Below are 12,150 nucleotides of genomic sequence, written 5' to 3' on the forward strand. Positions count from 1 at the left end.
GCCTGGCATCTGAGCTGAATGCACGCTCCTTTTCCTCTCAGAGCACATCCCTGTGGCCCTGGCAATGATGCATTTTACAAAATATGACACCCTTACCCTTTTCCCCACCATTGCTTTAGTTTGGTAAGTTGAATTGAAGGAATTTTTTTAGAATTTACTGGAAGAATAAAAATAATCATTGGAAATGTTAGAAAGGAGGAGTTGCCTCCCCGTGAAGTGCTAGAGTAAGAAAAGCTCTGTCATGTCCTCAGGTCTTCTCTACGCGCTGTTTTGGGTCTTCCTGAGTTGCTGCCAAGCCCTCACCTCCTTCCCTGTAAGCATGAGGTCATGTCGGCTTTGCTCTTTTTTCTCTCTGATCCTTGCGAGCTCTGTGGCCTCTGCTGCCCCTGGGGCAGGATCTCACTTTATTAAACAGGATAATCAATTAGTCTTGTTCATGCTGTACTACATCATCAAGCAGTTTCTCTCAAGACAGGGCTGGGTGCTTGTATCTATTGACAGCTCTATGGGAGGGGCGCCTTCCAGTGGGCAGCCTGCTCTGCCCTGGATTGCACGTGGAGCCCCGTGTTCATTGTGAAGAACTCCAGAGCACTGTCATGATAGTGTGTGCCAAGCCCCTAATTTGGGGAGTCAAGACACCAGGCGCAGAGGGGTGTCCTGGCAGACGTGACGCCTGAAGGAAGGTCCAAGACAGAACAGAGGTCTCTCTTTTTTTTTTTTTTAAAGATTTTATTTATTTATTTGACAGAGATAGAGACAGCCAGCGAGAGAGGGAACACAAGCAGGGGGAGTGGGAGAGGAAGAAGCAGGCTCATAGTGGAGGAGCCTGATGTGGGGCTTGATCCCATAACACCGGGATCATGCCCTGAGCCGAAGGCAGACGCTTAACCGCTGTGCCACCCAGGCGCCCCCAGAACAGAGGTCTCTTGATCAAGACACAATGGCCCCGGGTCTTGGAAAGCTCTGAAGAACCATCATCCTTTTTCTTTATGGTAGAAATACCTTTAAGGTTTTGGTGGTTGTAAGAGTAAGTAAAACTTCTCATTGCAGGATTTCAAACAGTTCAAGCCTGTGTGGAATAGTCAATGAGATTCCTTTACTGTCTCAACCCACAGCGTTAACTTTTCAGTGCTCACAGGGGATATGTCCCGATTTGTAAATGTCTACATCACATACATGCACACATGTACGCTTTAAAGCTGGGGTCAAACCTATAGCTGCTCTCCTGTATCCTACTTACTGTACCTCAGAAGGTACGGGCAGTCTCCTGTTTTTATAGAGAATCCATTTCTGAAACGATGTTTAGAAGTGAAATATGCAAAAGTGAATAATCAACGTACATTTTCTCCGGTGATTGCCGTTGCGGAGATCTCAATTATTCTGTCATCCTGTTCAGATGCTCACAATTTGTTCTTCTACTTTGCAGTTGACCACAAAGTCCATAAGCCTAAGTCCGATGAGCAACAAATCAAGGCTAAAGACTTTCTCCTTGTGGTGCCCCAGTGATTTGTTTCAATTTTATGAAGCCTCTAAACCTTGTCTTCTTGTTGTAAATATCAACATTTTAATTTCTCTTCTTCTTATTCACTTTTATAAGGCAACAAGGGCATGATGCAATAAAACATTCAAGAATAATTGTGCAAACCCGCCCGGCCATGCTCTTTCACTTGGATTGGGAGCTGGTAGTCACTGCCACCCTGCAGACCTCGAAGGTACCTCCTTCTGTCGAATTCTGAAGGTCCAAATCTGGCACTTGAGTGGTGGCTTATGGGGTCTCCATGTGTGGTATTCAGAAGTGTGCGTTCTTCCCTTGGGACACCTGGTGGTTCAGTAGGTTGGGCATCTGCCTTCAGCTCAGTTCATGATCTCAGGGTCCTGGGATCGAGCTCTGTGTCAGGCTCCCTCCTCAGCGTTGGGCTCCCTGCTTAGCATGGAGCCTGCTTCGCCCTTTACCTCTGCCCCTCCCCTTCCTCGCTTCTGTGCTCTCTCTCTCTCTTTTTTTTTTTTTAAAGATTTTATTTATTTATTTGACAGAGAAAGAGACTGCCAGAGAAAGAGGGAATATAAGCAGGAGGAGTGGGGGAGGAAGAAGCAGGCTCATAGCGGAGGAGCCTGATGTGGGGCTCGATCCCATAACGACGGGATCACGCCCTGAGCCGAAGGCAGACGCTTAACCGCTGTGCCACCCAGGCGCCCCCTGTGCTCTCTCTCTTAAATAAATGAATAAAATCCAAAAAAGGGGGGAGAAGAAAAAGAGTGGGCTATTCCCAAGTTGAGATTATAAAGTCAAGGATACCTATATCCTAGATTTCTTTCTGGCAGCGCAAGCTAATTCTGCTCCTTAAGAAGAAAGGAGCTTACTACCCGCAGAGCAGACAGCTCACGGACAGGTTGGGGGTCAGAGAACTGGGTTTAGAGCTCTGCTTTGAGGAACTATAGCGAAACCCACACCGCACAGCTGCCCTGATGAGGATATGCCCCCAGGAAGCCCGAGGTGCTGCAGCTGGCTTTGCTGGGAACTCATTCTTGCTGAAATCACCCCACCACCGGCACTGCTAGCACTTCTCTGTCAGAGACTCAGCCTTGCTGGTCCTAGAGCAGGCCAGAGGGACTGCACTTGTCACCAGCGGAATGCTGCCCCTCTCAGCCTGCTTTCTCGCTTCCTTCTTGAAGTGTTATATGGTGCAACTCATTGGTGGCACAGGGTACATACCTATGTCCTGGCTACGAAGGAGGCTGGAAGTGAGACTTCTGGCTTCTACTTTGGGGAGAGGGTATCATAAGACAGTTAATTCCCCAAACATTAGAAAGATGGGAAGCTGCTGGGAATGTAGGGGGAAAAAACACACCAATGTCTACAAGTAGAAATAGCTATAGTGGATGATTTTAAATGCTTCATGGCATTGCAGTTTATGCGTATACTATAATTCATTGAGCAGATCCCTTATCAGCATACATTCAAATAGTTTCCTTTGCTATTAAAAAATTAAAAGCCATGCTACAATAAACATCTTTGTACACACACACACACACACACACACACACATGCAAATGTATTTGTATACTTTGACTTAGTCTTATAGGATTAATTCTCAGGATTGGAAGCCCTGGTCACAGGATATTTAAAATCTTATATTTTAAGTGCATCTTGGGTCGGCATAGCCATGATAGCTATGCGTCTGCCAACTGCCGTTTTGCGCCGCTGCCTGGGGCCCCATGCTGGCCACGATCCCACTGCTCTGCTTCACCCTGTGCCCCGCGGGGGCTGGGCTGAAGCCTGGGGCTCCCTAGCCTGCCTTGCAGCTTGCACGGTTTCCAGTTACACACTTGTGCTGCCAGTTTAGTGATGCACCCCCTTTGCTGTTAAAGGGAACCAAGGGCCACGTTCTTTACATCTTGAAAGTCTATGACAAGGTTGACCCAGAGAAGCTGTCAGTAAATTCCCACTTTGTGGAAGACCTAGGCTTAGACAATTTGGACCAAGTGGAGATTATCATGGCTGTGGAGGAGGAATTTGGGTTTGAAACTGCTGATACAGATGTGGAGGAGCTAATGCAATCCACAAGAAATTGTAGATTACCTTGCAGAAAAGAAGAATAAAATACCAGACCCCCTTTTTCCCTGAGAGAAGAGTTGAAAGATGGTGGTGAGTGTCTGGAAGTGAGAACGCGTTTTGGCATTAACTGCTGCCTTTGACAGAGTAATTCTGTTTAGACTTGTATTTAAATCGTCTGTTTTGCCCTTGGAAAAAAAATGTATAAAACCAAAAAGAATCTTATATTTTAATACATTTTATAACATTGTCTTCCTAAAAGCTTGCTGAAGTGGCTCTCAACAAAGATCATGTTTTAAAGGAGTTGCCAAATTTAGGGAGTTTTAATAATATTCAAGTAATAAAATGGTTAACACATGCATATGTCTGTATGGTAGAGATGAGATATTATTATAATTGTTAATTATTATTATAACCAGAATATCTTGAATAGATGGAATGGCCCCTTCTCTCCTGAGCCTGGTAACAGACAGTGAACTGCACTAGCAATTCAGAGGTCTCTACATGGTCACTGTGTGGCTGGGTCTATCTACGTGGTCACTGTGTGGCTGAGTCTTTGTGATCCATTTTTGTGATGCTCCCGTAAGCCCTTAGGAATATTGACTCCAAGTTGCTCAAATAACCACAGGGTTGCTGCATGTCACTGTACAGTAGTGATCCCATCACAGTGTAGTCTGGGGAAACTGTGCCCTTGGAGTTGTGCAGTGTATAACCTGTACTCCAGTACAGAGCACCTCTGCCAAGCCAAGCAAAAGGGGTCACTTGGAAGTCCTTCCGGTACTCTGTAAGGACATCTAGTTCATTTATCTAAGGTAACTGATTATGAAACATTAAGCCCGTTTCCCTTCCAGAGCAGCAAGGCAGCTATGGTGACAGCTCCTAAGTACATAAGAAATGCATCTTGAATTCTGTGACATTTTACATTCCCAGCATTGCCCAGCGGCCAATGGCTCCTTCTTGCAAGTGACATATTGATTGTACATACATGCAAGGTGACTATATTGTGCTCAGTATTTTGAGCTCATCATCTGTTATCCCATTCTCATTGTCATCCTCAGCCCAGCAGTATCAAATTGGAAGCAATAGTGTAGAAAATTATGAACAAATCGGAAAAGACTACAGTTGTAAAATGAATCCAGCCATTGTTCCATGTTTAGCATTTCCCCTGATGTAAACACCCTGCTTCTTTCTGTGCCCTGTTAGGAGGTCCCAGAGCCAGCAGGGTGCTGGGATCATCAGAGCTGAACTCTGACCTTGCTGTGAAGTTAGGTACAAGGTGTCCCCGAGAGCAGCAGATTCTGCTGTCCTGGAAACCGTGTCACATCTTGGAGGCCATGGGGTGGCTCACCAAGGTGTGACAGTGAGGAAGTGGGGATCGACACATGGTGATTTATGTTGCTGTGAATGCCAGTTTCACTCTTAGAGGGCTCCAGGGATGGCCCATTCCCCCAGGTTTTATGAGATTCTCATTAATCACACCCCTCCAGGTGGATTTGTGACCAAGAGGATAATGAGAGGATGCCATGTTGCTAGTTGGCATAAAGTAGGCGCCGCTCCGTCAGGGTGGGTAATTTCATGCATCATCAGAGTGAAAAGCCTTAATGAATGGCATGTGGGCAAGGCGCACCTTGTCACCGTGAAAACCATAGGCTCCTCTGTCATTGTACTGTGCCTCTTGTCACTTTTGTGTTTGCTTAACGTACCTGTGGTGGATGTGAATGGGGCCTGCATTTTAATGTTAATCCAAACCAGTGCAGATTCTTTCTTCTTGTCCTAAAAACTTAGTTCTACTCTTTTTCCTGGTTCACAGAGAGCCTGGCTAAGGAGAATGGGGCTAGGGAGTGTCTCTGTCCCAGGTGCTGATCCTTCAGCATCTGTGGGAAAGATCATCATGGCTGGGGATGGCCATTTGTCTCCTGCTCAGGCTCAGCTCTGGGCTGGTAGCACAGAGGTAGTAGATCAAAGTTTGCTTGTTCTCCTTGTTGTGGGACCTCCTGAAGCTGGGCTGTGAGAGGTAATGTAGAGGGAGAAGGCATTCTCCCTAAGAGAGACCCAGCTGGAAGCTCCATTCCATGTGGGCTCCTCCTGCACACTGCCCTTCCTTGCCCCCAATGGGCCCTCCCTTTCCTCCCACAGAGGTCCTGCCCTGCCTGGAACCCTCCAACTTGCCTTTGAGCTCTGATCTTGGTTTGGAAGCAAGGCAAGCTCGAGGACAGGGTGAGGGCCTCTTTCATGGAAGGGGCTGGTACTGTTTACAAAACCCAGTGCTCTCCAGGGTTGCCCTGTGAGCTTCATACATCTTTTCTGTTAACTAGGGGTTGGAGAGAACCTGATGGGCTATCCATATACCATCCCCTCTCTGAACCTCATTGTCCCCATTTGTGTATTACATCATCCAATCGAAAAATGCGTATTGAATCTATTGCCACACTGATGTCAGGATTGAGGACACAGAAATAAACCAATTAGATAAAAGTCCAGCCCTCAGGGAGCTTTTATTTTTTGGGGAGAGATAAACAAACAGCAAAATATAGAGGTTGCTAAAAGAAAATAAGGGTCATGGAAGAAGGATAAAATAGGGAAAGGGGCAGGTCATGGTAGGATGGGGTGGAGTGGAAGTTTTAGGTAGGCTGAGGGTGTGCAGAGCCTTGCAGTGAAGGGAGTGAGCCCAGTGGGTGTCTGAGGGAAGAGTGTCCTCAGCCAGGAATGTGCCTGGAGCATTCAGGAATTGCAAGGAGGCCAGTGTGGCTACAGCAGAGTGAGCAAGGGGGAGAGAGGAGGACACAAGTCAGAGCAATGCAGGACCTCATTGTGCAGGGTCATATAGGCCCTTGTGAGGACTTGGGATCTTCCTTGGAGTGAAATTAGAAGTCTCTGAGGGAGGGGTCAGGAACGGGAATGACGTGATCCAACTGAAATTGGAGAGGACAGCTCTGACTTCTGAGAATAGTCCTGGGTGGGTGGAGCAGGAGCTCAGTGACATAGCTGGGTTGACAGTGGCTGGCAACAGTGGAGGAGTTGCTGCAAAGGCAGTGACAAGTTGTCTCATTGGGGATCTATCGGACGGGAGGAGCTGAGAAGTTTGGCTGGTAGATTGGATTGAGATGGAAGGGAAGGGAAGAGCCGAGGATGGCGCTAAGGTTTTGGACTGAGCAACTGGAAGAATGGAGCTTCCATTCACCACCTGACCTGAAGAAGATTATGTGGTGCAGTTTTGGGGATATAGCCAGGTCAGGAATTCAGACTCGAGTCCACTAAGCCCAAGAGGCCCATTAGCTCTTCAGGAGAAGATGCTCAAGATGGTTGGATGCTGCAGCTCAGGAGAGAAATGCGGGCTAGAGACACAAGTCTGAGCTTTCATCTTACACAGCGTGATGAAGGCCATGGAGTTGGAAGCGCTCTCCAACATAGTGAGTAAAGAGAAGAGATCCCAGGACCAAGACTAGAGGAAGGAGACAGAGTGGGAACCAGCATAGCAGACTGAGCAAGAATGACCAGGGCAGCAGGGAGAAAGAAGCCCAGAGGGTCACATTCCAGAAGGTGGGTGGAGGAAACGTTGCTAACACTGGAAGTGATGGTCTGATCACCAGACTGCAAGTTCATGTGCACAGGGACCTTATTCTGTTTTATTCTGTGCTTGATCTCCAGCCCCTGAAGTAGGACCTGGAACCTAGCAGCTGCTCAATGAAAGAACACTGTTGAATGAATAAGCAAGTCAGGAGTCAGGTAAGACGAGGCTTGAGAATTTTCCCCTGGTTATAGCCACTTTGAGTTTGCATATGACCTTACAAGAGCAGTTTCAGAGGAGTAGTGAGGACGGAAAGACTGGGGCGAGCTCCCAGGGCGAGGATGTGCTGGCATGGGACAGAGAGCTGAGAACTGAGCTTGTAGTTGGAGGAGGTAAGACATTGAATCCAGTCTGTCCCGTCACATCATTAATGGGGCCACCTTCCAAGAGCTGGCTTTCATCCTGTCGCTGCTATACCTCCACAGCAGGAAGCCCAAACTCTCCTGCCACAGTCCAGCTGCCACCCATCATCTAGCCTTTGCTTTTCCCTGTCCTTCTACTCACCCTTCCATTCCAGCTGTCCTCGTTACCAGCTGTGCAAGTGTGAGCAAGTCGCTTCGCTTCTCTCAGCCTCTGTTTCAGGATGATTACGGTATTTTTCCTCTTGTGGCTGTTAAGGGAATTAAGTGCTAGCATTCAACTCGTCTTCAATAAATAGCAGTAATGTTTATTCCTGTTTTTGAGCATTTGCTTGTGCTGGTTTCAATCCCCCCATAGTCCAGCTATCACAGTCCTCTCCAAGATCCTATTCAAGGCTGTCCCTTCATTTCTGCATAGTGATGATAATAGTAGTAACAGCCAATATTTATATAGTGCTTGCTCTGCACTAAATGAATACTTTACATGTATCGATTCATTTAATTCTCAGAGGAACCCTAAATGGTAGTTTCTATTATCGTTCCCATTCTGTGGAAAAGGAAACTGAGACACAGAGTAGTTAAATGCTTTATCTTAGGTTGCATAACTTATAAGTAGAAGAGTCAGGTTGATTCATTCTTTTGCTATGCAGTAATCCTTTGCTGAGTGGCTGCCTTGAGCCAGACTCTGCTCTAGACCCTGGGGGTTTAGAAACGTAAGACTCTGTCTGTGTCCTCAAGGAGCCCACAGCCTGGCTTTCCTGACCACTTAGGGCCAAGGCCTATCTTTTGAACTTGCGCAGCCCTTCCTGCCTGCCCCACTCCTGGAGTGCTCAGGCTGCTAAGCGTTCCCCTGATGTTTTATCCTGTAAGCTACTTGAGCTTTGGGTTTCTGTTCTGGGACCTCTGAGTCTTGGAATCTGGCTCTTGTCTTGCATATCATCAGGACTCAGTAAATATCTTCTATGAAACAGCCATTTGTCTCAACACCCTCTCCAGGTTGTTTTTTTCATTCATTTGATGCTTATTTATTGAGGAACTGTCATGAGCCAGGTGGTAATGTGGGTCCTGGGGACTCAGTGGTGGAAAGACAGAGTTTCTGTCCACATGGTGCCATGCACTAAGAGTTGATACGTACTTCAAGACTTTCCTGCCTCCTTCCCTCATGCAAAGTCATTCATGCCCACGGTAGGGCTTCTCCCTTCACCATGTGAGTTAGATTGGACTCACTTGGAGTTTGTTGGGGGAAGAAGAAGGAGTGGCGATATTTGCACTGGTTTTGCAAACTCAGGAAGGAGGAGTCTTGGAAATTTTAAGGAGCTGGTAGAGTTCCAGATCCACACACCTTTCCTATATGAACAACAGGGATGTGTCTTTCCAGATTCGTTGTGGAAGCGGTTGGATTACTTCACTTCAAAACCACCACTATCAAGCATATAAACACAGTACTGTCTGCAGGTCACCTTGTCCTCCGTGACCATGGGAGTCCTGTTGAGTTTTAGTTCATTAACCCCCTTGGGGAATTCTGATCCTCAGAGTACCTCATGCATTTGATTCATCATTAAAGCCTCCTAAAAGCAATGCATCCTTACTTCCTAACTACCTTCATAAGTGAAATATCAGGGGGCTGCTTTCCACTCCAACTTAGATATAAAGAACAGATGGGATGGCAGTAAGATGTCCATGGTCTCCTTCCTGTATTTTTTAAAAAAGATAAAATAGGTAAGAGATCAATAAAATGCCAAGTAGAAGAACAATTTATTCCTTTATCCTCTACCAAGGAGATCCTATTGTCTGTAGTCTCTTGTTTTTAAAGCTGTATATACATATATATATATATGTATATACATATATATATACACACATATATATATGTGTGTATATATATGTATATGTGTGTGTATATATGTATATGTGTGTATATATGTATATATGTGTGTGTGTGTGTAGAGAGAGATTATATACAAACCATATATATAAACCATATATATGTATATATAAGTTCTGGGTGAACAAGGCAATGCTCTGTAATCTATATTGCCTGGGGGAAGTTCATTTTCAAGCTACTCTCTGTGGAATATGAAGCCCCTCTCTGCAAAAAGTCACACAAAAAATGGCAGAGAAACAGGACATGAGGACACCACTGTACAGCTGCTTTCTAAGTAACATGTCTGACGTATCACACATCTCAGGCAATATCATCTGTGTCAGTACCTCTCAACTGGTGGTATTCCAGAGGATCTATATGGCTACTTAAAAAAAAAAATCAATGAGTGGACTTCCACTTCTGGGAAGATAGAGAAGACAGATTTTGCCCTATTCTTCCCACTAAGTACAACTTAGTAACCCTGGATATTATATATGAAACAAACATAAGAAGACTCTGAAAGGTGAAGAGAAGGCAGACCCATAGGACTTCAGGACCCAAGGAACGTTGCAGTGGTGAGTTCTCTGGGTTTTCTTTTTGCCTCATATACCCCAGACTTGGAGCTGAAGAAGCCAGCAACTTGGAACTGCCAATAGGTACAGACTAAAAACCCCAACAAAAGCCTTCCTTCTGTAACATAGAATCAGAAAAGGGAAAACCAAATAAGACAGAAAACTTTTAGATAATAAGCATTCTACTCCAGGCAAGGACTATAGAAATAAACACTAGTCCCAACCCTGTTCACACCAATGAAGTTCAAAGAGGTGAACCCAGATGTCCACAAGGTGCCCCAGTCCCCTTACCAGAATGGTGTCAGAGAAGGCTGGGTAGGGGGCCTGGACTTCTACTCCACCTGGCAGGAACAAGGAACCCCTGTTCTTTATTGCCGAGGTGGTGTCAGAGGAGGTCTGGTGGAGTCAGGACTTACCATCACTGCCTCCCCCTTGGTGACAAGGTCACTTTCTCTCTGCCTCTCCTCACCCCATGATGTCAATAGTAGTCATGTGGTGGGCAGTACTGTGGCACTCCTATCCTAGGTTTCAGTGGAAGCCTGGGGGGAAGTGAAATTGCCACTGCTTCTCAGCAGTAACAGGGAGTCCTCCACCCCGTAGGTGTCAGTAGAAGCTGAGTAGGGCACCTGGACTTCTGTACCCACTTGGCAGTAATAAGATGATACTTCTCCCTCTTCTTTTGCTGGAGCAGTATCAGAAGAAGCCGGCTAAAACAGGTTTCAGTAAGATCTATGAGTGTTGATTAACCTGACTGTGGTAGGCATTTCACAGAGTATACATATGTCAAATAATCACATTGTACACTAAAAAATATAGTATTCTATTTGTCAGTCATACCTCAATAAAGGCAAAAAACAGACAAATAAGATCCAGAGTCTCAAAACATAATATCCAGAATGTACAGGTTCCATTCCAAAATCATTCATCATACAAAGAACAAGGAAGATCTCAAACAATGAAAAAAAAAAAACACAGATGCCAATACTGATATGACAGAGACATTAGAATTATCTGACAAGATTTTAAGGCAACTGTCATAACAATGTTTCAGTGAGCAATTATGAACATACTCGAAACAAAAGGAAAAATATAAATTCTCAACAACTAAATAGATGATATAAAAAAGAAACAAATGAGAATTTTAAATCTGAAGAATACAGTAACTGAGATAAAAAATTTAATGGATGGGCTCAATAGCAGAATGAAGGGGACAGAAGAAATAATGAACTTGAGAAGAGAACAACAGAATACCCAATTTGAACAACATAGAGAAAATAGACTGAAATTAACAGAGTCTCAGGAACCCGTGGGAATATGAAAATAAGCTCTAACATTTGTATTATCAGAGTCCTGGAAGGAGAGGAGAAAGAGGGCAAGGCTTAAAAAAAAAAAAAAAAAAAAAAAAAGCTCACAGAAATCATGGTAGAAAACAGAGTGAAAGACTTAATTTATAGATTCAAGAAGGTTAGCAACTATGAGGAGGATAAATCCAAACAAATCCACACAAAGATACATCATAGTCAAACTTCTAAAACAAAAAATCTTGAAAGCAGTAAGAGATATTATACTTTGTATGTCAAAAACATTTTGAATGACAGAGGACTTCCTATCAGAGACTATAGAGGCCAGAAAGAAGTTGCATAACATTTTTGAACCAATAAAAGAGACCTGTCAACCCAGAATCCTATATCCAGAGAAAATATCCTTCAGTAACGAAGGGATAATCAAGACATTTTCAGGAAAGGGAAAAATAAGAAATTTGCTTCCAGAGAACTGTAAAAAATTTTAAAGAAACTTTTCTAAAGGAAAAGAAATAATAAAAAAACTAATCTTGGAACATCAAGAAGGTTGAAGAGATATGTGAGCAAAAACATGGGTAAATAGAACAGATTTTCCTTCTTGAATTTTCTAAATTATGTTTCATGTTTGAAGCAAAATTGTTATACTGTCTGATATAATTCTAAGTGTCTGTAGAGAAAAGGTTTAACATACTTATAAATGAGAATGTAAAGGGATGTAAAGGAAGGTAAAGTTCCTACACTTGAACTGGTAAAATTGCTAAACCAGTAAATTGTGTAAGTTATGTATAGATGATGTAACACTTAGCAACCACTAACAATCTGTATAGACGGATACACCCAAAAACACTACAGATAAATCAAAGCAGAACTCTAAAAATCTTCCTCACAAGAAGACAGGAAAAAAGAGAAATGGAAAACAGAACAGGCAACAAA

At 44.3% G+C, this 12,150-nt stretch overlaps 1 protein-coding gene across 2 annotated transcripts in view; it reads left to right on the forward strand.

Moving 5' to 3' along the window:
- FSTL4 (follistatin like 4) overlaps positions 1 to 12,150 on the forward strand; it is a 531,228-nt gene that overhangs the window by 124,115 nt on the left and 394,963 nt on the right. The window contains exon 2 of one of the 2 annotated variants that reach the window (XM_087862279.1): positions 7,202 to 7,279. The gene's annotated coding sequence lies outside the window, so the exon portion shown is untranslated. Of the gene's footprint in view, positions 1 to 7,201; positions 7,280 to 12,150 lie in introns of those variants that run through there. The other variant, XM_087862278.1, reaches the window with a different exon arrangement.

The sequence above is a fragment of the Ursus americanus genome, chromosome 5 (assembly GCF_024610735.1).
Source record: "Ursus americanus isolate L20-20 chromosome 5, mUrsAme1.1.p, whole genome shotgun sequence".
NCBI lineage: Eukaryota > Metazoa > Chordata > Mammalia > Carnivora > Ursidae > Ursus > Ursus americanus.